This window comes from Callorhinus ursinus, unplaced genomic scaffold, assembly GCF_003265705.2.
Source record: "Callorhinus ursinus isolate GAN/ISIS: 27379988/994484 unplaced genomic scaffold, GSC_fseal_2.0 scaffold5, whole genome shotgun sequence".
NCBI lineage: Eukaryota > Metazoa > Chordata > Mammalia > Carnivora > Otariidae > Callorhinus > Callorhinus ursinus.
The window spans coordinates 22,577,145-22,583,144 of record NW_027397067.1 but is presented as its reverse complement, the minus strand read 5'-3'; positions in this window follow the sequence as shown (position 1 = coordinate 22,583,144).

The following is a 6,000-nucleotide window of genomic DNA, read 5'->3' as shown; positions in this document are numbered from 1 at the left end:
AGTGAGTGCTGTGGATTCAAGTTTTAATCTGACATAAATTGTGAGCTTACTTCCAGATGATGATCCTCTATTAGTTATGAGTTTTACAAATATCTTCTCCTCATCTGAGGATTGCTCCTTCTGCTTTAAGGATTGATGTCTTTTGATGATCAGAAGTTTTGAATTTTAACATAAGCAAACTTATAAATTATGCCGTAATTTCTATAAGGCACAAATGCCAAATTTGAGCTGATTTTATTCTTGTTTTTTAAAATATCTTTCCTCCTTACCTTTATTACTGAGTAGCCAATGCCAACTCTTCTAGTAGGATAGTCAGAGAGTTGTCAAGTGCAGTCAGGTGCTTACCCAATGGCTGCTGAGTGACCTGCAGTGTTTCCACTTCGAGGAGGGTGGGAATCCAAAGTATGACATGATCTCTAGAAATTCTACACAATGGCCTTTTCTCTTCAGATGCGGCTTAAATTGCTCATTGAGCAAATCATACTCAGCTTTAACTTAGTCAAGCAGCTTCAACCTGGGAATAATGAGGTGGAGTTTCCCATTGGTTATAACCAAAGTGGAAGATACCCTAAGATGAAAAATACACCATGACCTGAAACATCAGTACAGCTTTTATGATTCCTTCGAGTAGCAAAATGACTTTGGGAATGGATGGATGATGAATGGACTTTCTCCGTTCTGGAGAATGTCCAAATGGACATTCTGTTGAACTTTTAAGATCAAGACCTGAGGTGGGATCAAGAGTTGGATGCTTGACTGACTGAGCCTCCCAGGCATCCCTGTTGAGCATTTTAAATAGATATGTTATCATAGGGCATTAACAATATACTACAAATGTAATTTTGGTTAATTACAAATATATATATTTAAGATTTTAGTTATTTACTTGTGAAAGAGAGAGAGAGCATCCCAGAGAGAGAGAGAGAGAGAGAGCACAAGCAGGGGAGGGAGGGGGGGCAGAGGGAGAGGGAGATGCAGACTCTCCGCTGAGCCCGAGGCAGTGCTCTATCCCAGAACCCTGAGATCATGACCTGAGCCGAAGGCAGATGCTTAACTGACTGAGCCACCTAGGTACCCCTGTTTTGTTAAACATATATATACATATATAATGATTAAAATTATAATGGTTAGCAAATATTGTGTGGTAGCACTGTGCTAAGTGTGTTTCATTATTTTCATTGAATCCTTGCAATAATTTTCTGAAGTAGAATTAGTTATCCACATTATTACAGTGAAAAACCCAAGATTCAGAGAAGTTAAATAAAGTGCCCAAGGTCATGTAACTGTTGAGTGACCCAGTTGGGATTTAAACCCAGAGCTACCTGACTTTCAAGCTCATGCTTTGACTACCACGTTCTACTGATTTCTCCAAAGATTTTCTCCCCAAGAAGAAGTTTTTGTGTATAGCCTTTAGTTCAAAGGAACACTAGGGAAAAGAAAATGTTACATTTTCTTGTCAAAGAAGTTGGGAAATCTACGGACAAAGGGGTAAAGGACTTACATGTATCACTAGGAAAAGAAGCAAGTCTGCCAGGCAATGTTATCTTCCTAATTGTCTCCCCATGGGTCCCTGCTCCTTGGTGGAGCCTGCTTCCTCTCCCCTTCCCACCCTGCTCCTTCTTTGCGCTGCTGAAGAAACCATCATTAATTTTCTTTGAGACTTAACACTTGTTAAGTATCCCTGCCTTGCAATTAATAATTTCTATGAACATCAGTCACTGGAGGCCTGACAAGCTTCAGTTCAAAGACTACATCCATCATGTTTATGAGCTATTTCCAAAAAACAGGAAATGGCTTGTTTTCTCTGAACAGTTGCCCTTGAATCAATCTCCTTGCCAAAAATCACAGGGTGTAGTTGTTATGTGGTTTAATGGATAGAGGACTATAGTTTTTGCTTCCTGATCCCAAATTTCAATGTGTTTTCACAGGACGACTCACAGACAATGGCTACAGCCATTGATTTTGAGGAAGTGGCCATTAAACAGCTTGGTTAGACCAAAGTACAGGGACAGGGAAATCAGGGTAGTAAATGGGAGGGGAGGCTATGAGGGCTGGAGCAAGAGTAGTTAGTCACGTTGACTCCTTCTGAGGACCTCTTCTCTCAGTCTTTGAGAAAACAAAGTTTTGTAGTGAATCATGAATTTCATTCATCATGCATTTTGACACAATAGTTTGATATAGGGTACCATGCTTGACATTAGGAATACCAAAAGAAACTGACCATGTGCCTGGCATGAAGGAACTCATCATCTAGTGGGGATGGTGGATGCAATGGAAGCATGAGGTGGTGACAGATAGTATGGCGTGGACTGAAAGGAAATGGATTTATATCTGAGCTCCACACACACAAGCTGTGTCATCACAGGCAAACCACTTATTTCCTCTAACCCTCACTTCCCACATCTCTACAATTTCACGGTTAATAGGAGGAGTAGAAATAACACATGTAAAGTATGCAACAGAATGCCTATCATGTTATATGTACTCAAAAAATGTCAGCTATTATTATTACGTGAAGAAATAGTTGCCTTTCATTCTAAGAGGTGTGATAATAAAGGTATGTTTTAGGAAAGTGAATTCTGTTATGATCATGAAGACTTCCTGTGTCAGAAGATTTGATCTAAAACATAAATGATTATAAGTTTGACAGGCAAACAAGATGGGGTTGGAGATGCATTCTGGAAAGAAGCAACTGCTTAAACAAAGGCATGGAGATTGAAGAGAACGATTAAAGTGTGTTTAGGGATCAGTGAGTTGGGTGGTTGGAAGGAGCAGAAAGTGAGGAAAAAGTGTGTCTGGAAAGGGAGTCTGAGGCTGGATCCTTAAAAGTCTTTGGGGGCCTTGTTAAGAAGTCTCGTCCCTTGAGATCACAGAGTGAATGAAGTTACAGAAGTATCTATTGCATGTCAAAATCCTGATGGGAATAATTTTGGGTTGACAAAGAAGATTTTTAAAACTACAAAATAATTGTTTTCCAAAAGGGAAGCGCTCTCTGGCAACAAGATTTGACTACTTGTCAAAGGATGGAATATTTTCCACAGTAAGGGAAGGAGGAGGTGGAAGTCCAGACACTCATTGTTCTAAATCTGTAGATTCATTGTATTATTCTCTTTATGATTTGTTCTCTTTCCCTATTTGACTTGTTACCCCCAAAATAAAGAAAAATTTAAAGGTCAAGCAAGGAAAGTAGGAATGATGCTGATGTGTTGTCCCATTTTCCTGAATTATTTCTTGAAAAAAGATGTAGTGGTGAGCTTGGTGAAAGTTGATATTCTGGCGAAAGCACTCATAATTTTTAATTTATTTTTTATTTTTATCATTATTTTTTGCTAAACCCATGAAGATTTTAGAACTTGCAATATTTCTACTGTAGTTACTACCTCATACCAAACAGTGTCTTGAATCTTAAATGACTTGCAAATGAAATAGCAATTTTTTTAAAAGATTTTATTTATTTATTTGAGAGAGAGAGAATGAGAGATAGAGAGCATGAGAGGGAAGAGGGTCAGAAAGAGAAGCAGACTCCCTGCTGAGCAGGGAGCCCGATGTGGGACTCGATCCCGGGACTCCAGGATCATGACCTGAGCCGAAGGCAGTCGTTTAACCAACTGAGCCACCCAGGCGCCCTGAAATAGCAATTTGAGAGGTAAGAAAATAGTCCCGGGAGCACAACATAACATTGATTCCCTGCACAAAGTGACCTCTCACTAAGGACTAAGAGTCACTGATTCTCCTGGAGTATTGGCATCAACAAGGACAGACTAACTGCTCTTCTTGTTTATCAGCACTAGAATCTGTTCTGGCTTTAAGATATGAGATGAAATCATTGAAAAATAAAAGAATGAAGCTTCCTTTAATGAGATGGCTTTGAGGACAGGGTTTTCTTGTTAAATTTTCAGCTTAAATTAAGGTTTATGGAACTCCATTTTTTTGTTTTGTTTTTTGTTTTGTTTTCTGTTTTTTAGAGAGAGAGAGAGAGTGCGAGCAGGGGTGAGGGGAGGGGCAGAAGGCAGGGTGGGGGGAGAGAATCTCAAGCACACTTCCCGCTGAGCATAGAGCCCTATGTATGGCTCCATCTCATGAACCTGAGATCATGACCTGAACTGAAATCAAGAGTCGGCCACTTACCCTACTGTGCCCCCAGGCGCCCCAAGCAACTCCTTTTTTGCATTTAAATATAAATTATTTTAGCCCTCATTGAAAATCTTCCTGAAATTTGTGAGGCCAGCTTTGTGAATTGCATGTTTGGAGGTACACGTGAATTGTGTAGTGCTTGAGAATCATTTGATCACACCCGGAAGCTCATTTTATTGAGTTGCAGACCTAAATGGTAGAAGGACAGGCAGTTGGTTTGGTTGTGCATTTCAAGATGTGCCAAGAAATGTTTCTTCTCCTTGTTATGGACTGAACTTGTCCCCACCCCAAAGTTCACATGTTGAAGCTCTAACCCTCAATGGGACTATACTTGGAGATCAGGCCTTTATGGAGGTAATTGAGGTTACATGAGGTCATAGGGTGAGACCTAATCCAATAAGACTCATGTCTTAATGAGAAGAAGAGACACCAGAGTGCTCTCTCTTCATGCACACACGGAGGAAAGGCCATGTGAGGACATAGCCAGGAAGAGAGGCCTTTCCAGAAACCAACCCTGCTGGCACCTTGTTCATGGACTTCCAGCTTCCAGAACTGTGAGAAAATAAACTCCTATTGTTGAAGCTGCCCAGTCTGTGGTATTTTGTTGTAGCAGTGCCACCAGACTAATACACTCCTCTTGATATGGTTATGATGAAGAAAACGATAATAAGGAAAACTATTTGCTGAACAGTACTATGTGCCAGGCTTTGTGCTTTGGCTCTTGACAGATGTCATTTAATCAGGATCATGGTCCTGTGGTGGGCGCTTGTCTTATCAGTTGGCTCTTTCTTCTGACAGGAGAGTTCAAGAAAAATGCTCTGGCTAGTGGCTCTGACCTCCCATTACATAATATTTGGGCATTCAAAGAATCATTATCAAATAAAAATGGTTAAATCGTCTTCCTGACTTAACCCACCAGTATGAATCTCCAGATTCTGCCCTTTAGGCTCAAGGCAATAAGCTTATCACAAAATGAGCATGAATGTTGCACCTCAGAGTCCTTATTTATGCAACACATCTGATGCAAGGGTTGTGCTGTTGAATCAGACATGAGGCTGTAGAAGCTTATTTTTTACAGCAGAGGGCAGCCCACACCTATGAAAGGAACAGATTTCCCAATAAGATTCCCAGTAAGATTCCCATCCACCCCCACACCCCCTACCCTTCTCAGATCAAAATACTCTGATCCCTTTCTCACTTCTTTCTGTTACATTTAGTCTGCAAACTCATTACCAAAAGGTAAAATTGTGTTGTTAGATGAGTCTCGGTAGAAAATCATCTTGAAGACAAGTATTTTTGATAAAACAAAGCCTGCCAAGGAGCTCTGGACATAGCCCTTCCCTGGAGAATCATTCTCTATTATTACAGAATAATAAATCCTATTTTGTTTTATTTATTTATTTTTTGCTGTAGGCTTTTTTTTTTTTTAATTATGGAAAGTTTCAAACATGAAGAAAAGCACAGGAGACCTTAGAGCAAATGAAGAGGACCTACCACTTGGCTATATGAAGCAAATTCTATTAGGTTTTAATTTGCATCTTCATAGCACCAGCCAGCTTGTCCTATTTGCCAGCAAGGTCTGAATGAACATGGTGAATGAAGGAGACATGGAACGGATGCCAGAAGTTTGGAATTGTCATCTCATACCTATCTTGAACTTATTGAAAGATCATTTACTTACATACATAAAAAAGATCACTGTTGGGTCATAAACACAGGGACTGTAACCCTGATTCTGCATCAAAGCTTTAGATTCCCCACCTACGAAATGTGGACCAGTAACTGTGCCCACTTCATAGGGTGATAGGGATTCAAGGTGAACTGCATATGAAGCATCTAGCACAGCATCTGGCACATAATAAATGT